The following is a 25792-nucleotide window of genomic DNA, read 5'->3' on the forward strand; positions in this document are numbered from 1 at the left end:
GTACAGTCGTAACAAAAATTTAGGCACTACATGATCTGTCTTCCTTTTTCTTAATAGCTAAGTGTCTTTACTGCTACCTCAAAGAAGCGGTCGGTACTATGTCTAGTCATAAAACTACTTCTATGATACCTAAGCGCAGGCCTTCCGGGTGAGCAATAGAGTAAAGTCCTTCCCCTAGCTGCCCCTAATGAGGACTCTTCTGAACTAGAGAGTGTATGTTGGCGACCACGAGGCTCTTAGAGCGGCAGAAAGTATCCCCTGTCTAACCTAAGAGGAGTTCCCAGGTCTCTTCTGAACTTGAGAGTGTGAGTTGGTAACCACGGATAAAACAATAATCAATAGCAGGTTTCAAAAATAAACGAAACAAACGTGTTGTCGGTATCGCCTGCCTGCTATAGGAGGCGTCTAAGAGAGGTTCCAGGGAATCTTAACAGCATCTACGGCATCCCCTGCCTGTTAAGAGCGAACCTCGGGCCCTAGTCCTTTAGAATCAAACGAGGCGTCGAAGAGGGAGATCCAGGGAATCTTAAGAACACCTACGGTATCCCCTGCCTGTTAACTTAAGAGCGACCCTCGGGCCCTGAGCAGGGCGCTTAGTCCTGTAGAATCAAACGAGGCGTCTAAGAGAGATATCCAGGTGTTCTTAAGAACACCTACGGTATCCCCTGCCTGTTAACTTGGAAGCGACCCTCGGGCTCTGAGCTGGGTGCTTAGTCCTGTAGAATCAAACGAGGCGTCAAAGAGAGAGATCCAGGGGCTCTTAACAACAGCACCTATTGTATCCCCTACCTGTTAACTTGTGAGCGACCCTGGGGCCTTGAGCTAGGTGCTTAGTAAGAGTCCCTAGGGGTCTGAACTCGAGAGTGTAAGATAACGACCACGTTTGTGTTCGAGGCTGATGTATTACTAGACTGAACTTGTTACAACTGATTGAGCTACTGTCGGGTGTTTTCTTATGGTACAGTTGCAATGTACTTTGTACCGGGCGAGAGGTGCTGATTTCAACATACCGCAGACAAGCGGATGTGCGCACTGGCGAGTGCAATTACAAGTCCAGCAGCTTGTCTTTGCTCGAACTCGGTCAAAAAAATATTCACCTACTTCGTCTCCTAGCGAATAGGCCTGATATAATACATCGAACAGTAAAAATAAAGAAACGTCTTTTAAGAACTAGGTAAGATATCACATCCTGCCTGCTGTAAGAGGGAGCCTTAAGCGACCCTATAGCTCTGAGCTGAGTCCTGATATTACTTCTATCAAGCTCTTTACTTTTATCTAACCTATCCGACCTTCAGCTGGAGGTCGCGGTTTGATTCTTACTATTACATCTTAGGAGATAAGGCTAGTTCGAAATCGACTTAGAAATCATACCTAAGCAACTAATAGTATTTGCGATTAACCTAGCAAGACATACTCCAAGTTACATTTCCCAGCGAAGTCAGAGATTTTTTGCTAGCCCCTGCATCTTAGCTAGAGGTCTCCGATATCGATATCTAGCTAGGTCAGTACTACCAGAATATGCAGCAGTAATTTCATCTTAAAGCCTCGACGACGTGTTCCTGTGTTGCTATGTGTGTCGGACGCCTCAGACACTTGGAGTTCAAGGTCGACGATACGGCTCCCGGTCTAGAATAACAGTCGCGCTGACACTGATGCCTTTGTGCTGAGCAGCAGCCGCTTGGTAGACCAAGGCTGTAGAGGTTTAGTTTTCTGCTTGCCTCCCCTGTCGTGTAGGGTGCGTGCTTTGACTCTGAGTTCGAATCCTCACCAGGTCAGAGATTTCGCAGAACGGAAATACGGCCTTACAGATCAAAAGTTTTTAGCCGCACAAGAAGCATGGATTATTTCAAGTTGAAGAATGTCTACTTGTTGTTTGCGTCTCGCCCCAGACACCTCCAGTTCGAGGTCGAGGATACAACTAGCCCAGAATAACAGTCGTGCTGAGCAGTAGCCGCCTCGTAGACCAAGGCTGTAGAGGTTTAGTTTTCTGCTCGCCTCCTCTGTTGTGTAGGGTGCGTGCTTTGACTCTGAGTTCGATTTTTCGCCAGGTCGAGACTAAGCTAATAGTATGTTGTGAGGGACAGCTCAGTAAGAATGTTGAGAAGGGCAGCTTGCTTTATAACTAAGATCGTAGTAAGTTGAGAAGGGCAGCTTGCTTACGGCGTTGCTATTGCATCCAACAATATACTGATCTACAGCCAGTTGAGAGCAAAGTTATAACATTATCACCACACACAATATTAAAGTCCCGTCAAACTAAATTTAAATTCCGCACTACAAATGTTAGCGACACTCAAGTAGGCTACGTGCACGTGGTTAGAGATGGCGGCTGACAAATCTACAACAAAAACATGTAGAATTTAAATCGCCCGCTACAATATGCATAAGGTAGCAACAGTCAGGTTTAGTGTCGTGAAGATAGCAGCACGACGCTGTCTTGTTTAAAGATGGCCGCTTAACAGCTGCCAAAAAGCACGTGAAATTTTAAATTGTCAGCCACTACATGCCTAAGGTGGCAGCTATGCAGTTTAGTGCCGTAAAGATGGCAGCACTGAGGTTAGCAATGCTCTGTTTTTAAAGATGGCCGCTGTCAGCCGTCAAAAAATCACGTGGCAGTCAGCTTGACAGCTGTAAAAAAGCACGTGGCTTTGTTTACAAACAAGAGCACGTGGAATTTCAAATTACCCGCCACCACGTGCATATGAGGTTTTGTGCCCTAAAGATGGCAACACTGAGGTTAGCGATGCGTTCTTGTTCAAAGATGGCCGCTGACAGCTGTCAAAATGCTTGTGGCTGTCAAATAAGCACGTGGCTTTGTTTACAAACAAGAGCACGTGGTCATGACGTCACGAGGTCAATGACTTTTGGCCGGGGTCAATGACCTCGGGTGCTGACGCAGCAAAAAAAGTGCTGACTCAGCGAATCCAGGACGCACTTTGCTATACTACTGTCAACCACCCATATGACGTAGGTAACATTCTCTGGGCAAGACCAACTACAATACCTCAGACCTTAACCGACCTATCGAAACTGTCCATAATGGCGCAAATTGGAGTCTCAGCATGTGTTTCTTTTCATTTGTGAAAGTCGTGTTGTTACCAGATATTCACGGAAATTTGAAAATAATTAATCGTATATTTAATTCATTTCTAGTCTTCAAAAAGCCTATACAGCTTTTTTTAATGCCATAAGAAGCTGTTTGTTCTTAAAGAACTTATTTATTCAAACAATATCGGTGGTGATTACGTTATTGTTGATTCCCGTGTTCTACTCTGAAAGTATTTTCTTTATACCTTCATTTACTTGTGCTGAATGTTACTAGTTTAATGTGCAGTGCACCTGAAGTAACTCCAATTATAGGGATAGAGCACAAGCTTCAGTGTTGATATTTCCCACAAGTCTCAGTATTAAGGCAAAAATGAATCAAGTGCATTAATAGGAAAAATGCGAACCAAATGATAGGCCTAACAGCGTTGTGTGCATTAATAGTTTGGTACCAAATTTATGTTAGGAAGGTTTTATACACATAACATTTGGTGATCCAATTCGAGTGCTACACAAATTCCAAATTTAGAATGATTTATGCCAATCCTAGCATTTTCCCCTATCAGTTAACGTAGCTTACTAAAGCGAACAGTAACTCAGGCCCAGAAAGATCCGGGAAATCTTGACAAAGAGTTATGATTGAGAGGCGAAAATAATTTTAAGCGGTGGTGCAAGAATGATGAAAGTAATCATTTTCAGTGTTTTACAGCGGAGTTGCGTAAACTAAATATAACCCCATTTATCGTGAGTGAAAATTAAGACTACGTTCTTTTTTATATAAATTAAAATGATGATATGCTATCAAATCCTTTGAGTTTTATGCTGACTAGTGAGCTTGCATTCGGAAGATAGTGGGTTCGAACCCCACTGTCGGCAGCCCTGAAGATGGTTTACCGTGGTTTCACATTTCACACCAGGCAAATGCTATTGCTATACCCCAATTAAGGACACGGCCGTACCCTTTCAATGCCTTTGTCGCCATAAAAAGACCAATCTGCATAGGCGAGACGCAAAACAACTTAAAAAGAAGAAAAAAGAAGACTAGTGATGTACGTATTCAAGTGTATCATACAAATATCACTGTACCTACTCATCAATTCACCTGGATTTTGGAGTGTTGAAATTTATTTCTTTGTATGTTTTACATAATGGGCTGTCGTAGTAATTCATGTAAGGTTCATAATGTTATTTGCTGACATCTATTTATCTTATTAGCTGGCCACAGTTTCTTATGTGAAATGTTATTAGAGTGTATGTCTATTTCAACCTTACGAGTAGTATAATGCAGGGATTCGGCGGCCTCCTCCTCCGCCCGCGGCGCGGGAAATTTAAAATCTGGCGGGAAATTTGAATTTTGGCGGGAGATTTTAATTTTGGCGCGAGATTTGAATTTGTAAACAAAGCCAAGTGCTTTTTGACAGCTGTCATCGAAAACAACGCATCGCTAACCTCACTGCTGCCATCTTGACGGGCCTAAACCTCACTAGTGCCAACTTAACCTAACTAGCATGAGGTAAACAAACCCACGTGTTTTTTGACAGCCACGTGCTTTTCGACAGACAACAACGCATCGCTAACCTCAGTACTGCCATCTTGACGGGCCTAAACCTCAGTAGTGCCAACTTAACCTCACTAGCGCGAGGTAAACAAAGCCACGTATTTTTTGACAGCCACGTGCTTTTTGACAGATTTGTAAACAAAGCCACGTGCTTTTTGACAGACAACAACGCATCGCTAACCTCAGTACTGCCATCTTGACGGGCCTAAACCTTAGTGGTACCAACATAACCTCACTAGCATGAGGTAAACAAAGCCACGTGTTTTTTGACAGCCACGTGCATTTTTGACAGCTGTCATCCGCCATCTTTAATCCAGAGAGCACCGCGCTGCCCTCTTTATCGTAGTAGATGTAAATTCATCACCTGTCATCCGCAGTGCTGCCATCTTGACGGGTCTAAACCTTAGTGCTACCAACTTAACCTCACTAGCGCGAGGTAAACAAAGCCACGTGCAGCTGTCATCCGCCATCTTTGAGCATCGTGCTGCCCTCTTTAGCTACTTACCTAGAAATGTGGTACATCACAGCTCTCATCCGCCATCTTGCATCCGAAACCTCAGTGCTGCACTCTATGTAGTGACGGTAAATTCCACGTGCTCTTGTTTGGAAACAAAGCCACGTGCAGTTGTCATCCGCCATCTTTGAGCACCGTGCTGCCCTGTTTAGCTACTTACCTTTGAAATGTGGTACGTCATCCGCCATCTTGCATCGCAAACCTCAGTGCTGCACTCTATGTAGCGGTGGCAAATTCCACGTGCTCTTGTTTGGAAACAAAGCCACGTGCACCTGTCATCCGCCATCTTTGAGCACCGTGCTGCCCTCTTTAGCTACTTACCTTTGAAATGTGGTACGTCATCCGCCATCTTGCATCGCAAACCTCAGTGCTGCACTCTATGTGGTGGCGGCAAATTCCACGTGCTCTTGTTTGGAAACAAACCTATGCGCTTTTTTGTCAGCTATCATCCGCCATCTTTAATCTAGAGAGCACCGTGCTGCCCTCTATGTGGTGGCGGTAAATTCTACACGCTTTACAAACCCATGTGCTTTTCTGACAGCTGTCAACCGCCAGAGAGCACCGTGCTGCCCTCTTTATGCCGGTGGCAAATTCTACATGCTTTTTGACAGCTGTCACCCGCAAGAGAGCACCGTGCTGCCATCTTAAGCTAGATACCTGTGGTGGCGGCAAATTCCACGTGCTCTTGTTTAGTAAACAAAGCCCCGTGCTTTTTTGACAGCTGTCGTCCGCTATCTTTAATCAATAGAGCACTGTGCTGCGGGTAATTTCATCAGCTGTCATCCGCCATCTTTAATCTACAGAACACCGTGCTGCTCTCTGTAGTAGCGGGCAATTTGAAAAGTTCTGTTAGCTATCATCCGCCATCTTTGAGCACCGTGCTGTCATCTATGTGGTGGCGGCAAATTCCACGTGCTTTACAAACTCACGTGCTTTTTTGACAGCTACCATCCGCCCTGCTCTCTGTAGTAGCGGGTAATTTGAAAAGTTCTGTTAGCTGTCATCCGCCATCTTTGAGCACCGTGCTGCCATCTATGTGGTGGCGGCAAATTCTACGTGCTTTACAAACTCACGCGCAGCTGTCATCCGCCATCTTACATCGCAAACCTCAGTGCTACACTCTTTAGTTGAAAAAAAATGGTGGTGGATAATTTAAGAAGAAAAAATCTACAGCAGCCATCTCTCGACGCTAATTGCACAAGATGGTGGCTATACATGACTCCTTAAAGGTGCTTATGCGAGATGATCGCTATACATAGACTCCCTTGGGATGCTTGCGCAAGATGGTGGTTATACATGGCTCCTTATGAGACACCCTAGGGATGCTTGCGTGAGATGGTGGTTGCTCTTATGAGGTGGCTTAAGGATCCTTGGCTAGAGCCGCCCTAAGGATGCTTGCGCAAGATGGCGCATGGAAGATGGCGGCTATACATAGCTCCTTATGAGACAGTCAGTACTCGATACAACATGTGATCAGAACATTGATTGATGTGTTCAGAACACAAAATAAGTAGAATCGAACACTGTACTCGATACAACATGTGATTAAAACATTGTTTGGTGTGTTCAGAACACTACATAAGTAGAATCGAACGCTGTACAACATGTTAGGGGATACCTTTGTTTAAACTGAAACATAACAAGACTAGAATTGAACACTGCACTCGATGTCGTTACATGTGATCAGAACAATGATTGATGTGTTCAGATCACTAAACAAGTAGAACCGAACACTGTACAACATGTTAGGGGATACCTTTGTTCTAAGAAGATCAGATTGAAACATAACAAGACTAGAATTGAACACTGCACTCGATGTCGTTACATGTGATCAGAACAATGATTGATGTGTTCAGATCACTAAACAAGTAGAATCGAACGCTGTACAACATGTTAGGGGATACCTTTGTTCTAAGAAGATCAGATTGAAACATAACAAGACTAGAATTGAACACTGCACTCGATGTCGTTACATGTGATCAGAACATTGATTGATGTGTTCAGATCACTAAACAAGTAGAACCGAACACTGTACAACATGTTAGGGGATACCTTTGCTCTAAGAAGATCAGATTGAAACTAACAAGACTAGAATCGAACACTGCACTCGATGTCGTTAACCTTAACATGTGATCCGATACAACATGTTAGGGGATACCTTTGTCCTAAGAACCGAACACTGTACAACATGTTAGGGGATACCTTTGTTTAGATTGAAACTAACAAGACTGGAATCGAACACTGCACTCGATGTCGTTACATGTGATCCGATACAACATGTTAGGGGATACCTTTGTTCTAAGAAAATTAGATTGAAACACCAGAATCGAACATTGTTTGATGTGTTCAGTACAACTTCAATGATTAACACACACACACACACACACACACACTGTGCACATATCGCATAGCTATCTCGCCTAGTATGAAAATTAAAAAACACACTGTGCACATATCGCATAGCTAACACTTCAAATGATTTGCTTAGTATGAAAAAAAATCTATACCGCGTAGCTAACTCGTTTATCGCACTGCTCAGACGCTTAGTAATTGTGAATACACTCATACGAAAATCAATAAAGCACACTGCGTAGCCAACTCGCTCGGCTCACTCGCTTAGTAATTACAACACTGATACACACACGGATAAGAATGTTCCGAGATACTACATACTTACATGTTTTTTAAGGGGGGTGAAAGATCATAAATTATATGTACACATGTTGTCTCCTCCAAGTTGTAAGACGAAATAGACGCAGTACTGCGAGTTTCCGCTCTAGCTGGCGAACGGAAGTAGCATGATATCTCAGCAAAAAAAAAATATACGCGTGAGCTTGCAAGTCAGACACAATGATGGATACCGCGATTCAAATCCTGGCAACTTATGCCGTCGGGAAGGGCATCTAGCTAGATCATGTTATGACGATCGCGCAGGTCCCTCGCCTAACATTTGCTATTTTTTACAGCTTCTAGTTCGAACCCGCTATCATCCGAAGTAGTGAGAATGATTGAAGAGTGTTTGAGGGTGATTCATTTGTCGGATGGAGGCGTTAAGCTATGTGCAGGCTTCTTCGGTAGAAGTAGGCTATGTCGGGACGTCTAGTTATCGATTTAAAATCCTAGTCAGGAAGGGCAACCGGTCGTATAAAACTATGGTGTGAGGCGGGGTGTGCAAAAAAAGCCAGCAATAAGTAAGGGCTGTTGATAGGGGGCCTTAAACCTTGTGCAGACTCCTTCGAAAATGATTTTTGAGTACAAGACGTTGAGGGTGATTCATCTGTCGGATGGAGGCATTAAGCCTTGTGCAGGCCTCTTCGGTAGGAGTAGGCTATGTACCGGTATCGGGATATTTAGTTATAAAACCCGCTATAACAAATTTATCGCGTATACTGCGATTTAAAATCCTAGTCAGGAAGGGCAACCGGTCGTAAAACTATGGTGTATGATCTAAGAGGCGGGGTGTGCAAAAAAGCCAGTATTAAGTAAGGGCTGTTGATGGGGACGTTAAACCTTGTGCAGACTCCTTCGAAAATGATTTTTGAGTACAAGACGTTGAGGGTGATTCATTTGTCGGATGGAGGCGTTAAGCTATGTGCAGGCTTCTTCGGTAGGAGTAGGCTATGTCGGGATATCTAGTTATCGATTTAAAATCCTAGTCAGGAAGGGCAACCGGTCGTAAAACTATGGTGTATGATCTAAGAGGCGGGGTATGCAAAAGCCAGCATTAAGTAAGGGCTGTTGATAGGAGGCGTTAAACTATGTGCAGGCTCCTTCACCAGGAGAAGCATACATGCCGGTACCGTGCAGGTTCTTTCGATAGGAGTAGGCACTGTGTGTGTTTTAACCTCTCCGTACAATCATGATATTTTACGTTAGGAACTTACATAGGCTAAATGCTACACATTCCGTGGCAGAGCCGGGAATCGAACTCGGACCTCCGGGGGTAGCAGCTAATCACACTAACTACTACATCACAGAGGAGGACTATTTCAGAATATTTTACAACCTTAATTAGTACTGTGTTTTACGAGCTTACATGGCTGAATGCTACTCAGCTAAGAAGACGTTCGTGAGTTACAAGACGCTTATCAGCATACCGTGTCTTCGTTCAAGGTTACACAAGCAGGAAGATACGTGTACAATTTCAGCTAACACATGCATTCCACAACTCGCCCAGAATGACTGCATCGATACGACTTCAAAGACTGTAGAGCAAACAGATAGCCTACAGTATGCATGCCTCTCACCCGGTAGTCTCGGGTTCGATTCTCTTGGGAATAAAAATGTGTTTAAATCGCATGAATTTGTTGAGTTGTCCTTCCTGACGCAAAACTAGCAGTATCTAACCTCTTACATCATACACTATAGTTTTCAACCGGTTGCCCTTCCTGACGTCAAAGAACTCGGATTAAGAATCTGCCGAGAATCGGGGGTTTTACAGCTAGATGCTCTTCTTAGATTTTAAATTGCTGTATCACGAACTGTTGTTTTACTGCCGGATGCCCTTCCTGACTAAGATTTTAAATCGCAAGAATTTGTTTTAAGACTAGTTGTCCTTCCTGACGCAAAACTGGTGGTATCTAAGCTCTTACATCATACGCTATGGTTTTCAACCGGTTGCCCTTCCTGACGTCAAAGAACTCGGATTAAGAATCTGTCGAGAATCGGGGGTTTTACAGCTAGATGCTCTTCTTAGAATTTAAATCGCTGTATCACTACAGCCGGATGCCCTTCCTGACTAAGATTTTAAATCGCAAGAATTTGTTTTAAGACTCAAGTCTTGTTATGTTTCTTTCGTAATCTGCAAGTCTAAACATGCATATCGCTGCACACTCTTGCCTTCGCAATGCGTGTCCGATAATTGTTTTCAACTAGTTGCCCTTCCTGACGTCAAAGAACTCGGATTAAGAATCTATCGAGAATCGGGGGTTTTACAGCTAGATTTTAAATCGCTTTATCACGAACTATTGTTTTACTGCCAGACGCCCTTCCTGACTAAGATTTTAAATCGCAAGAATTTGTTTTAAGACTCAAGTCTTGTTATGTTTCTTTCGTAATCTGCAAGTCTAAACATGCATATCGCTGCACAATCTTGCCTTCGCGATGCGTGTTCGATAATTGTTTTCAACCGGTTGCCCTTCCTGACGTCAAAGAACTCGGATTAAGAATCTGTCGAGAATCGGGGGTTTTACAGCTAGATTTTAAATCGCTGTATCACGAACTATTGTTTTACTGCCGGATGCCCTTCCTGACTAAGATTTTAAATCGCAAGAATTTGTTTTAAGACTAGCTGCCGTTCCTGACGCAAAACTCGCGGTATCTAGCCTCTTACATCATACACTATTGTTTTCAACCGGTTGCCCTTCCTGCCGTCAAAGAACTCGGATTAAGAATCTGTCGAGAATCAGGGGTTTTACAGCTAGATGCTCTTCTTAGATTTTAAATCGCTGTATCACGAACTGTTGTTTTACTGCCGGATGCCCTTCCTGACTAAGATTTTAAATCGCAAGAATTTGTTTTAAGACTAGCTGCCGTTCCTGACGCAAAACTCGCGGTATCTAGCCTCTTACATCATACACTATTGTTTTCGACCGGTTGCCCTTCCTGCCGTCAAAGAACTCGGATTAAGAATCTGTCGAGAATCGGGGATTTACACCTAGATGCTCTTCTTAGATTTTAAATCGCTGTATCGCGAACTATTGTTTTACTGCCGGATGCCCTTCATGACGCAGAACTTGACGTCAAAGAACTCGGATTAAGAATCTGCTTTACAACTTCTAACACGAGAATCGGGGATTTACAGCTAGATGCTCTTCTTAGATTTTAAATCGCTGTATCATGAACTATAGTTTTACAGCCGGATGCCCTTCCTGATGTAAAACTAAGATTTTTAAATCGCAAGAATTTGTTGAGTTGCCCTTCCTGACGCAAAACTAGCAGTATCTAGCCTCTTACATCATACACTATAGTTTTCAACCGGTTGCCCTTCCTGACGTCAAAGAACTCGGATTAAGAATGTTTTACAACTTGAGAATCGGGGATTTACAGCTAGATGCTCACCGGATGCCCTTCCCGACGGCATAAGTTGCCAGGATTTGAATCGCGGTATCCATCATTGTGTCTGACTTGCAAGCTCACGCGTATATTTTTTTTTTTTTTGCTGAGATATTATGCTACTTCCGTTCGCCAGCTAGAGCGGAAACTCGCAGTACTGCGTCTATTTCATCTTACAACTTGGAGGAGACAACATGTGTACATATAATTTATGATCTTTCACCCCCCTTAAAAACATGTAAGTATGTAGTATCTCGGAACATTCTTATCCGTGTGTGTATCAGTGTTGTAATTACTAAGCGAGTGAGCCGAGCGAGTTGGCTACGCAGTGTGCTTTCTTGATTTTCGTATGAGTGTATTCACAATTACTAAGCGTCTGAGCAGTGCGATGAACGAGTTAGCTACGCGGTATAGATTTTTTTTTCATACTAAGCAAATCATTTGAAGTGTTAGCTATGCGATATGTGCACAGTGTGTTTTTTAATTTTCATACTAGGCGAGATAGCTATGCGATATGTGCACAGTGTGTATGTGTGTGTGTTAATCATTGAAGTTGTACTGAACACATCAAACAATGTTCGATTCTAGTGTTTCAATCTAATTTTCTTAGAACAAAGGTATCCCCTAACATGTTGTATCGGATCACATGTAACGACATCGAGTGCAGTGTTCGATTCTAGTCTTGTTAGTTTCAATCTAAACAAAGGTATCCCCTAACATGTTGTACAGTGTTTGGTTCTTAGGACAAAGGTATCCCCTAACATGTTGTATCGGATCACATGTTAAGGTTAACGACATCGAGTGCAGTGTTCGATTCTAGTCTTGTTAGTTTCAATCTAATTTTCTTAGAACAAAGGTATCCCCTAACATGTTGTACAGTGTTCGGTTCTACTTGTTTAGTGATCTGAACACATCAATCAATGTTCTGATCACATGTAACGACATCGAGTGCAGTGTTCAATTCTAGGCTTGTTATGTTTCAATCTGATCTTCTTAGAGCAAAGGTATCCCCTAACATGTTGTACAGTGTTCGGTTCTACTTGTTTAGTGATCTGAACACATCAATCATTGTTCTGATCACATGTAACGACATCGAGTGCAGTGTTCAATTCTAGTCTTGTTATGTTTCAGTTTAAACAAAGGTATCCCCTAACATGTTGTACAGCGTTCGATTCTACTTATGTAGCGTTCTGAACACACCAAACAATGTTTTAATCACATGTCGTATCGAGTACAGTGTTCGATTCTACTTATTTTGTGTTCTGAACACATCAATCAATGTTCTGATCACATGTTGTATCGAGTACTGTCTGTCTCATAAGGAGCTATGTATAGCCGCCATCTTCCATGCGCCATCTTGCGCAAGCATCCTTAGGGAGGCTCTAGCCAAGGATCCTTAAGCCACCTCATAAGAGCAACCACCATCTCACGCAAGCATCCCTAGGGTGTCTCATAAGGAGCCATGTATAACCACCATCTTGCGCAAGCATCCCAAGGGAGTCTATGTATAGCGATCATCTCGCATAAGCACCTTTAAGGAGTCATGTATAGCCACCATCTTGTGCAATTAGCGTCGAGAGTTGGCTGCTGTAGATTTTTTCTTTTTAAATTATCCACCACCATTTTTTTTCAACTAAAGAGTGTAGCACTGAGGTTTGCGATGTAAGATGGCGGATGACAGCTGCGCGTGAGTTTGTAAAGCACGTGGAATTTGCCGCCACCACATAGATGGCAGCACGGTGCTCAAAGATGGCGGATGACAGCTAACAGAACTTTTCAAATTACCCGCTACTACAGAGAGCAGGGCGGATGGTAGCTGTCAAAAAAGCACGTGAGTTTGTAAAGCACGTGGAATTTGCCGCCACCACATAGATGACAGCACGGTGCTCAAAGATGGCGGATGATAGCTAACAGAACTTTTCAAATTGCCCGCTACTACAGAGGCCAGCACGGTGTTCTGTAGATTAAAGATGGCGGATGACAGCTGACGAAATTGCCCGCAGCACGGTGCTCTGTTGATTAAAGATGGCGGATGACAGCTGCACGTGGCTTTGTTTACTAAACAAGAGCACGTGGAATTTGCCGCCACCACATAGATGGCAGCACGGTGCTCTCTTGATTAAAGATGGCGGATGATAGCTAACAGAACTTTTCAAATTGCCCGCTACTACAGATAGCAGCACGGTGTTCTGTAGATTAAAGATGGCGGATGACAGCTGATGAAATTACCCGCAGCACAGTGCTCTATTGATTAAAGATAGCGGACGACAGCTGTCAAAAAAGCGCGTGGCTTTGTTTACTAAACAAGAGCACGTGGAATTTGCCGCCACCACAGGTATCTAGCTAAAGATGGCAGCACGGTGCTCTCTTGCGGGTGACAGCTGTCAAAAAGCATGTAGAATTTGCCACCGGCATAAAGAGGGCAGCACGGTGCTCTCTGGCGGTTGACAGCTGTCAGAAAAGCACATGGGTTTGTAAAGCGTGTAGAATTTGCCGCCACCACATAGAGGGCAGCACGGTGCTCTCTAGATTAAAGATGGCGGATGATAGCTGACAAAAAAGCGCATAGGTTTGTTTCCAAACAAGAGCACGTGGAATTTGCCGCCACCACATAGAGTGCAGCACTGAGGTTTGCGATGCAAGATGGCGGATGACGTACCACATTTCAAAGGTAAGTAGCTAAAGAGGGCAGCACGGTGCTCAAAGATGGCGGATGACAGCTGCACGTGGCTTTGTTTCCAAACAAGAGCACGTGGAATTTACCGTCACTACATAGAGTGCAGCACTGAGGTTTCGGATGCAAGATGGTGGATGACAGCTGTGATGTACCACATTTCAAAGGTAAGTAGCTAAAGATGGCAGCACGATGCTCAAAGATGGCGGATGACAGCTGCACGTGGCTTTGTTTACCTCGCGCTAGTGCGGTTAAGTTGGTAGCACTAAGGTTTAGACCCGCCAAGATGGCAGCACTGCGGATGACAGGTGATGAAGTTACATCTACTACGATAAAGAGGGCAGCACGGTGCTCTCTGGATTAAAGATGGCGGATGACAGCTGTCAAAAATGCACGTGGCTGTCAAAAAACACGTGGCTTTGTTTACCTCATGCTAGTGAGGTTAAGTTGGTACCACTAAGGTTAGGCCCGTCAAGATGGCAGTACTGAGGTTAGCGATGCGTTGTTGTCTGTCAAAAAGCACGTGGCTTTGTTTACAAATCTGTCAAAAAGCACGTGGCTGTCAAAAAACACGTGGCTTTGTTTACCTCGCGCTAGTGAGGTTAAGTTGGCACTACTGAGGTTTAGGCCCGTCATGATGGCAGTACTGAGGTTAGCGATGCGTTGTTGTCTGTCAAAAAGCACGTGGCTGTCAAAAAACACGTGGGTTTGTTTACCTCATGCTAGTTAGGTTAAGTTGGCACTAGTGAGGTTTAGGCCCGTCAAGATGGCAGCAGTAAGGTTAGCGATGCGTTGTTGTCGATGACAGCTGTCAAAAAGCACGTGGCTTTGTTTACAAATTCAAATCTCGCGCCAAAATTCAAATCTCCCGCCAAAATTCAAATTTCCCGCCAAAATTCAAATTTCCCGCGCCGCGGGCGGAGGAGGAGGCCGCCGAATCCCTGCATTATACTACTCTTACGTTCATAAAATAATGATCTCTCCTTTGTTTTTGCACAGAAATTGCAAGTAGGGTAAAATAGATTACGCGATAAAGCTATTTTAGGTGTATGATTATTCATATTTTGAGTTAGTGAGTTGCACTTCATGACGTTCGACTTGTGACGTTTTCTTTAGAAGACTTGGAATGAACATGCGTAATCTTCCCCTCAACCTCTTATGTCCGCCATGTTTTTCTCGGTTACGGTCTGGTGCTATAGTTACACACATCTTGTCGGGTTACATTAGCATGATCCCCAGCCATAGGGCAAACGCTCCAGAGGCTCCAACTAGTAGCACAACGTAGCTCCAGCACGAGCACGATGATGGTGACCACACTAGTAGCACGACGTAGCTCCAGTACGAGCACGATGAATGTGACCACACTAGTAGCACGACGTAGCTCCAGCACGAGCACGATGAAGGTGACCACACTAGTAGCACGGCGTAGCTCCAGTACGAGCATGATGAAGGTGACCACACTAGTAGCACGGCGTAGCTCCAGTACGAGCATGATGAAGGTGACCACACTAGTAGCACGACGTAGCTCCAGCACGAGCACGATGAAGGTGACCACACTAGTAGCACGACGTAGCTCCAGCACGAGCACGATGAAGGTGACCACACTAGTAGCACGACGTAGCTCCGGTACGAGCACGATGACGGTGACCACACTAGTAGCACGACGTAGCTCCAGTACGAGCATGATGATGGTGACCACACTAGTAGCACGACGTAGCTCCAGCACGAGCACGATGAAGGTGACCACACTAGTAGCACGACGTAGCTCCAGTACGAGCATGATGATGGTGACCACACTAGTAGCACGACGTAGCTCCAGTACGAGGACGATGACCACAGTAGTAGCACGACGTAGCTCCAGTACGAGCATGATGATGGTGACCATACTAGTAGCACGACGTAGCTCCAGTACGAGGACGAAGACCACACTAGTAGCACGACGTAGCTCCAGTACGAGCACGAGGAAGGTGACCACACTAGTAGCACGACGTAGCTCCAGCACGAGCACGATGAAGGTGACCACACTAGTAGCACGGCGTAGCTCCAGTACGAGCATGATGATGGTGACCACACTAGTAGCACGACGTAGCTCCAGCACGAGCACGATGAAGGTGACCACACTAGTAGCACGACGTAGCTCCAGTACGAGCATGATGATGGTGACCACACAAGTAGCACGACGTGGCTCCAGAACGAGCACGATGTAGGTGACCACACTAGTAGCACGACGTAGCTCCAGAACGAGCACGATGACCACACTAGTAGCACGACGTAGCTCCAGTACGAGCACGATGACCACACTAGTAGCACGACGTAGCTCCAGAGCGAGCACGATGAAGGTGACCACACTAGTAGCACGACGTAGCTCCAGCACGAGCATGATGATGGTGACCACACTAGTAGCACGACGTAGCTCCAGCACGAGCATGATGATGGTGACCACACTAGTAGCACGACGTAGCTCCAGAACGAGCACGATGAAGGTGACCACACTAGTAGCACGACGTAGCTCCAGTACGAGCATGATGATGGTGACCACACTAGTAGCACGACGTAGCTCCAGTACGAGCATGATGACCACACTAGTAGCACGACGTAGCTCCAGAACGAGCATGATGATGGTGACCACACTAGTAGCACGACGTAGCTCCAGAACGAGCACGATGACCACACTAGTAGCACGACGTAGCTCCAGAACGAGCACGATGAAGGTGACCACACTAGTAGCACGACGTAGCTCCAGTACGAGCATGATGACCACACTAGTAGCACGACGTAGCTCCAGAACGAGCACGATGACCACACTAGTAGCACGACGTAGCTCCAGAACGAGCACGATGAAGGTGACCACACTAGTAGCACGACGTAGCTCCAGAACGAGCACGATGACCACACTAGTAGCACGACGTAGCTCCAGAACGAGCACGATGAAGGTGACCACACTAGTAGCACGACGTAGCTCCAGCACGAGCATGATGATGGTGACCACACTAGTAGCACGACGTAGCTCCAGAACGAGCACGATGAAGGTGACCACACTAGTAGCACGACGTAGCTCCAGAACGAGCACGATGAAGGTGACCACACTAGTAGCACGACGTAGCTCCAGTACGAGCATGATGATGGTGACCACACTAGTAGCACGACGTAGCTCCAGCACGAGCATGATGATGGTGACCACACTAGTAGCACGACGTAGCTCCAGAACGAGCACGATGAAGGCGACCACACTAGTAGCACGACGTAGCTCCAGAACGAGCACGATGAAGGTGACCACACTAGTAGCACGACGTAGCTCCAGTACGAGCATGATGACCACAATAGTAGCACGACGTAGCTCCAGAACGAGCACGATGAAGGTGACCACACTAGTAGCACGACGTAGCTCCAGTACGAGCACGATGACCACAATAGTAGCACGACGTAGCTCCGGCACGTACATGATGACGGTGACCATACTAGTAGCACGACGTAGCTCCAGTACGAGGACGATGACGGTGACCACACTAGTAGCACGACGTAGCTCCAGAACGAGCACGATGAAGGTGACCACACTAGTAGCACGACGTAGCTCCAGTACGAGCATGATGATGGTGACCACACTAGTAGCACGACGTAGCTCCGGCACGTACATGATGACGGTGACCATACTAGTAGCACGACGTAGCTCCAGAACGAGCATGATGACGATGACCATACTAGTAGCACGACGTAGCTCCAGTACGAGCATGATGAAGGTGACCACACTAGTAGCACGACGTAGCTCCAGAACGAGCATGATGACGATGACCATACTAGTAGCACGACGTAGCTCCAGTACGAGCACGATGAAGGTGACCACACTAGTAGCACGACGTAGCTCCAGCACGAGCACGATGAAGGTGACCACACTAGTAGCACGACGTAGCTCCAGTACGAGCATGATGAAGGTGACCACACTAGTAGCACGACGTAGCTCCAGTACGAGCATGATGACGGTGACCACACTAGTAGCACGACGTAGCTCCAGTACGAGCACGATGACCACACTAGTAGCACGACGTAGCTCCAGTACGAGCACGATGACCACACTAGTAGCACGACGTAGCTCCAGCACGAGCAAAATGACCACACTAGTAGCACGACGTAGCTCCAGCACGAGCATGATGAAGGTGACCACACTAGTAGCACGACGTAGCTCCAGTGCGAGCATGATGAAGGTGACCACACTAGTAGCACGACGTAGCTCCAGAACGAGCATGATGACGATGACCATACTAGTAGCACGACGTAGCTCCAGTACGAGCATGATGAAGGTGACCACACTAGTAGCACGACGTAGCTCCAGAACGAGCATGATGAAGGTGACCACACTAGTAGCACGACGTAGCTCCAGAACGAGCATGATGACGATGACCATACTAGTAGCACGACGTAGCTCCAGTACGAGCATGATGAAGGTGACCACACTAGTAGCACGACGTAGCTCCAGTACGAGCATGATGAAGGTGACCACACTAGTAGCACGACGTAGCTCCGGCACGTACATGATGACGGTGACCATACTAGTAGCACGACGTAGCTCCAGTACGAGGACGATGACGGTGACCACACTAGTAGCACGACGTAGCTCCGGCACGTACATGATGACGGTGACCATACTAGTAGCACGACGTAGCTCCAGTACGAGCATGATGAAGGTGACCACACTAGTAGCACGACGTAGCTCCAGTACGAGCATGATGAAGGTGACCACACTAGTAGCACGACGTAGCTCCGGCACGTACATGATGACGGTGACCATACTAGTAGCACGACGTAGCTCCAGTACGAGGACGATGACGGTGACCACACTAGTAGCACGACGTAGCTCCGGCACGTACATGATGACGGTGACCATACTAGTAGCACGACCTGCACGAGCAGTAGGGGAGCAGTGAGATTTCTGGATACAAGCGTCAGCATTTTTTCTGAGTTAGCACCCGAGGTCTAGTAGTGTAGCTATGCGGGTTCTGACCCAAAGTCATTGACAACTAGTATAGTAGTTGCACAATGCCGATTTTTCGGATTTGCATAAGAGAGCAAGCCTAACCTCACAGACATATTTTTGGAGGGGCCTAAACTCAGTTTTACGGCTAGATGCCCTTCCCGACGCAAATTGAATAAGATGGAGACTATACATAGACCCGTATGAGACGGCCTAAGAGCTCTTGCGCAAGATGGCGGCAATACATAGGGTCTTAGGAGACGGCCAAGGAGCGCTTGCGCAAGATGGCGGCTATACTCAGGCTGTTATGAGACGGCGCAGGGGCGCTTGCGTAAGATGGCGGTTATGCATATGCACCAGCCGGTACCGTTCTTTAAGCTGGTACGAGTACAATACAAGGTTACACAATATTTAGAGATGAACCGAAGCTCTGGGCACATACCCCACACAAATAAATTCCAAGGCAATGAAATACACACCTTCAGTACACAAGGAGTTGCCGTGGACACACTGACATAAAGTGGTACAGTACTTTGTATTAACCGGTTTAGCAATAGTTGACAGAAAGACAAACCATATACTAGGATTCAAACGGTTTAATTTGAAAATTCCTAGCACAGGTTTAACAACTGAGAAGGAAAACTACCTTTCTCTCAGGCTCAGAGAACTGTAACATAATTAATTAATGTTAATTAATAAAACTTCTTGGATAAATTGTACCCAACTCAAACGGTTTATAGACGGCCGCCTTTAGTTAAATTGAGAGATAACTTTTTAGATTAAATACCACCTACGTTACAATTAATGACCCTCGTTCTCAACCAGTTCCTCAGAAACGTTTAGTTGTCACACTTCAAACTTATTAGGTACACTTATGTAGGGTCAATTTTCCTACCATAAGCTTTCACAAGAGTCAACATTAAAAAAAATCAATCATGAGCCAGAAATAGGCTAAAGAAAGCACAATCCGAAGTAGGACAAAAATAATCATGGAAAAAGGGAAATGGATTTTAAGATATCAGATAAGAATCAAAGTACACGCGAATTATGGTACAGGATACAGAATTCATGCCACGGAAAATGATATTTACACATCATCAAGTTATTCAATAATCAACTATACTCAAATTAATAAACACCACCACGGTTACCAGTGCAGGCAAAATTACAAGAAGGCACCAATCCCAGAAATCCCACAATAATGGAATACATGAATGAACAAAAGAGAATCAAGAATAACGAAGCTTCAGTAAAGAAGATAAAATTAAGGGAAAGGATGACACAAAATAAATAGAATCAATAGGGGATCGAATACTAGAAATTAACGCTTGTGGAAACTCTTTCAGGCATTACACAATCCTATTCACATCTCTCATTAGGGCCATAATAGTACCACAACGTTACTCCCGAAAACATAACCTTAAATATTAAATAATAGTAATAACCGAAAATTGGGAGTAAATGTTTTGAAAAATATAAAATGTGAAACCCATGCTTCTATAGAAAAGTTACAAACAGGCCGAAATGTTTTCATCTTTTTTAATAGTTTACATTACTTTCAAAAGGGCCATACATGTCCGGAATCAAATCAAGGTTTCAGCATTTCACTAAGTCACGAAGCGTTTGGTGATGAAAACTTGGATGCCGTAAAAGTAGCATAATTGGATGGTTCGGGCGCCACAGACACCAGCGGGCTCCCAGAAGCCTCCTCCACCACCACCACAGCCAGAGGCCTCCCAGAGGCCACCTCGACCACCACCACAGCCAGAGGCCTCCCAGAGTTTTCCTCCACCACCCGCGGGAAATTTGAATTGGTAAACAAAGCCACGTGCTTTTTGACAGCTGTCATCGACAAACACGCATTGCTAACCTCAGTACTGCCATCTTGACGGGCCTAATCTCAGTAGTGCCAACTTAACCTAACTAGCGCGAGATTTGAATTGGTAAACAAATCCACGTGTTTTTTGAGAGCCACGTGCTTTTTGACAGACAACAACGCATCGCTAACCTCAGTACTGCCATCTTGACGGGCCTAAACCTCAGTAGTACCAACTTAACCTAACTAGCGTGAGGTAAAAAAATCCACGTGTTTTTGACAGCCACGTGGATTTTTGACAGCTGTCATCCGCCATCTTTAAACTACAGAGCACTGTGCTGCCCTCTTTATCGCAGTAGCCGCAAATTCGTCACCTGTCATCCGCAGTGCTGCCATCTTAAAGGGCCTAAACCTTAGCCACGTGTTTTTTGACAGCCACGCGCTTTTTGACAGACAACAACGCATCGCTAACCTCAGTTGCCATCTTGACGGGCCTAAACCTCAGTAGCACCAACTTAACCTAACTAGCGTGAGGTAAACTAATCCACGTGTTTTTTGACTGCCACGTGGTTTTTTGACAGCTGTCATCCGCCATCTTTAAACTACAGAGCACTGTGCTGCCCTCTTTATCGCAGTAGCCGCAAATTCGTCACCTGTCATCCGCAGTGCTGCCATCTTAACGGGCCTAAACTTTAGTGCTACCAACTTAACATCACTAGCGCGAGATTTGAATCGGTAAACAAATCCACGTGCTTTTTTGACAGCTGTCATCCGCCATCTTTAATCTATAGAGCACAGTGCTGCCCTCTTTAGCTACTTACCTTTGAAATGTGGTGGCGGATAATTTGAGAAATGCATTTTGACAGCAGCCATCTTTAATCTAGAGAGCACAGTGCTGCCCTCTTTAGCTAGATACCTTTGAAATGTGGTGGCAGGCAATTCCACGTGACAGCAGCCATCTTTAATCATGAGAGCACCGTGCTGCCCTCTATGTGGTAGCGGCAATTTGAAACATTCTACATGCTCTTGTTTGGAAACAAACTCACGCGCGTTTTTGACAGCCGTCATCCGCCATCTTTAATCAACAGAGCACGGTGCTGCCCTCTTTAGCTAGATACCTTTGAAATGTGGTGGCGCAAATTCCACGTGCTCTTGTTTGGAAACAAAGCTATGTGCTTTTTTGACAGCTGTCATCCGCCATCTTTAATCAACACAGCACCGTGCTGCTATCATGCGGGCAATTTCGTCAGCTGTCATCCGCCATCTTTAATCCACAGAACACCGTGCTGCCCTCTTTATGGCTACTACCTTAAGCACGTAGTAGCGGGCAATTTGAAAAGTTCTGTTAGCTATCATCCGCCATCTTTAAACAAGAGAGCACCGTGCTGCCATCCTTAGCTAGATACCTTTGAAATGTGGTGGCGGCAAATTGAAGAATTCCACGTGCTCTTGTTTGGAAACAAACTCACGTGCTTTTCTGACAGCTACCATCCGCCATCTTTAATCAACAGAGCATAGTGCTGCCCTCTTTAGTTAGATACCTTTGAAATGTGGTGGCGGCAAATTCCACGTGCTCTTGTTTGGAAACAAAGCCATGTGCTTTTTTGACAGGTTGCATCTGCCATCTTTAATCAACAGAGCACCGTGCTGCTATCATGCGGGTAATTTCGTCAGCTGTCATACGCCATCTTTAATCTACACAGCACCGTGCTGCCCTCTGTAGTAGCGGGCAATTTGAAAAGTTCTGTTAGCTGTCATCCACCATCTTTAATCAAGAGAGCACCGTGCTGCCATCTTTAGCTAGATATCTTTGAAATGTGGTGGTGGATAATTTAAAAAGAAAAATTCTACAGCAGCCATTTTAAATTCCGCGCTATAACATGCATAAGGTTTACGCCGTAAAGATGGCAGCAGTGAGGTTAGCGACGCTCTATTGTACTCCAAAGTGAGGTTAGGGTTCGTCTAGGAGACAGCTGTCAAAATAGCACGTGGCTATGTTTACCAAACACGGGCACGTGGCTGTGACGTCACGGTCACGTAGTATGCTGCTTCAGCATGCAAAGTTCAATGTCTACACCTACGTAGTTAACACTCTGCTATGTTCACAAGATTTTTACACATACATATTCTTTATGTTTTAAGTTCGTGCACATAAGTTATATTAAGATAGCAGCACACGTACAAGCGATGGTCGCACGCTCACGTAGATGTTGTTTAGTACGAGAGTTGATGTATGCATTATCAAAAGGTGATATGTACACGCTTTTAAACCTTGCTATTCTTCCTGCTACTATGTTCGCAAGATTTTTAAACATCGCTATTCTTTGTGCTTTAAGTTCGTGCGCATAGGTCATGCTAAAGTAGCAGCGCAAACACATGTGAACGTTGTACACTCTAGCGGAATATGTTTGGTATAATAGCTGATGCATGCAAAATCGATAGGTGATGTGTACACGCTGTGAAACTTAACTATCCTTCGTGCTTTATGTTCGTGCACATAGGTTATGCTATGATAGCAGCACACTGTAGCGGGAGAAGTTTAGTAATCTATTTGATGCATGTATAATCGATAGGCAATGCGTACACGCTTTTAAAACATTGCTATTCTTACTGCTGCTTCTATGTTCACAAGATTTTTATACATCGCTATTCTTTATGCTTTAACTTCATGCGTATAAGTTATACTAATTTAGCAGCATAGTCATAAGGTTGTCGCACGCTTTAGTGGAAGAAGTTTAATACGAAAGTCGATGCATGCAAAATCGATAGGTGATGTGTACACGCTTTGAACTTGGCTATTCTTTGTGCTTTAAGTTCGTGCACATAGGTTATGTTAAGATTGCAGCACACACAAGCGATGATTGCACGCTGTTGTAGAAGAAGATTATTACGATAGTCGATGCATACATCATCGATAGCGATGTGTACACGCTTTAGAACATAGCTCTTCCTTGTGCTTTAAGTTCGTGCACATGGGTTAGGGATACACAAAAGCAATTGCTACATGCTCTAGCGGAAGAAGCCTAGTAGGATAGTCGGCGCATGCATCATCGATACGTGATGTGTACACGCTACACTTTATGCTTTAAATTCACGCACAAAGGTAGCAGCACACAATTGTGATCGTTGTACACTCTAGCGGGAAAAGTTTAACTTTATACACATACGTTAGCAATACACATATGCGATCGTTGTACGAAAGTCGATGCATGCAAAATCGATAGGTAATGTGTGCACGCTGTGAAACATAGCTATTCCTTGTACTTTAAGTCCATACGTATAGGTTATGTTAAGATAGCAGTACAATCTAGTGAAAAAAGTTTAGTATGATATTCGATTCTTGCAAAATCAATAGATAATGCGTACACGCTTTGAAACATGGCTATTCTTTGTACTTTAAGTTCATGCGTATAGGTTATGCTAAGATAGTGGTACAATCTAGCGGAGGAAGTTTGGTGCGAGAGTCGGTGTATGCAAAATCGATAGGTAATGTGTACACGTTTTGAAACATGGCCATTCTTTGTACTTTAAGTTTATGGGTACAGGTTATGCTAAGATAGCAGCACAATCTAGCGGAAGAAGTTTAGTACGATAGTCGATGCATGTAAAATCGATAGGTGATGTGTACACGCTTTAAAACATGGCTATTCATACTGCTGCTCTGTTCCCAAGTTTTATAAACATAGCTAATCCTAATGCTGCTCTTAACGACGTAGAGCTAAGGATTGATTACGTGACCGTGCCGTCACAGCCACGTGCCCGTGTTTGGAAAACATAGCGACGTGCTATTTTGACAGCTGTCTCCTTGACGAACCCTAACCTCACTTTGGAGGACAATAGAGCGTCGCTAACCTCACTGCTGCCATCTTTACGGCGTAAACCTCAAGGCTGCCACCTTATGCATGTTATAGCGCGGATTTTAAAATCCAACAACAGAACATTGCTAACCTCACTCTTGCCATCTTTACGGCGGTAAACCTCAAGGCTGCCACCTTATGCATGTTATAGCGTAGAATTTAAAATCCAACAACAGAACATTGCTAACCTCTCTGCTATCATCTTGAAAAGTTCAGTGTTCCAAACACTAGTTAGAAAAACGTTACTCATCGCACCTCGGGGACTTTATTAGGTAAGACGTAACCCCGAGGTTCCATTCCTTGTTCTGAACATAAAACCATTTACCAATAAAGATTAATTTTCTACACTTAACAAAGCACAAGCGTTCTTGCTGATAGCGATCGATGATGTTGTTGCTCCTTTAGCCCTTTAGCCCATTAGCCCTTTTGCCCATTAGCCCTTTAGCCAATTAGCCCTACAAGGAATGTGCGGTAAGGAGGAGGAAGAGTCCTTTCATCCTTTTTGCCCATCTGATAAGACGTATCCCCTGACACCATACCCTATCACGACTTTCTTTTCGGCTCAGCATTTTGCATAGTAGCCCCCCGCCTGCACAAGCTACATGCTTGTAATCCATGTCAACAGATTGAAACAATATGTTTCCGAACCGATATTTCATGTTACATATTTATGTAATAACTTGTTCAACAGCTAGGGACTTAAATGTAAGCAGAGTATTTCTTATAGCACTAGCGTTCTGTTTAATTTTACTTCCCGCATAAGCTACAAGCTTTAACCCATGCCAAAAGATTGACTGATATTTCATGTTACATGTTTATGCGATAACTTGTTCGACTGATTTTCACACAAGACGAATGATGGAAGGTAAATAATTTGAAGTTGTACTTTTGCTATATCGTTTACCGAGCGAGTTAGCTGCGCAGTATGGGTACAGTGTGTTTTTATTTTTACACTAGGCAAATCATTGAAGTTGTAGTTTTGCAATATTGCTTACTGAGCGAGTTAGCTACGCGATATGTGGACAGTGTGTTTTCATAGTTTTTGATTTTACACTAAGCAAATCATCAAAATTTTACTTTTGCTCTGAACACATCAAACAATGTTCTGATCATATGTTGAAGTTACAACATCGATTACAGTGTTCGATTCTAGTCTTGTTATGTTTCATTCTGATATTCTTAGAACAAGGGTACCCCCTAACATGTTCTAAACACATGTTGTATTGAGTACAGTGTTCGATTCTAGTCTTGATCACTTATTTTGTGTTCTGAACACATCAATCAATGTTCTGATCACATGTTGTATCG

This window comes from Anabrus simplex, chromosome 14 (genome assembly GCF_040414725.1).
Source record: "Anabrus simplex isolate iqAnaSimp1 chromosome 14, ASM4041472v1, whole genome shotgun sequence".
Classification (NCBI taxonomy): domain Eukaryota; kingdom Metazoa; phylum Arthropoda; class Insecta; order Orthoptera; family Tettigoniidae; genus Anabrus; species Anabrus simplex.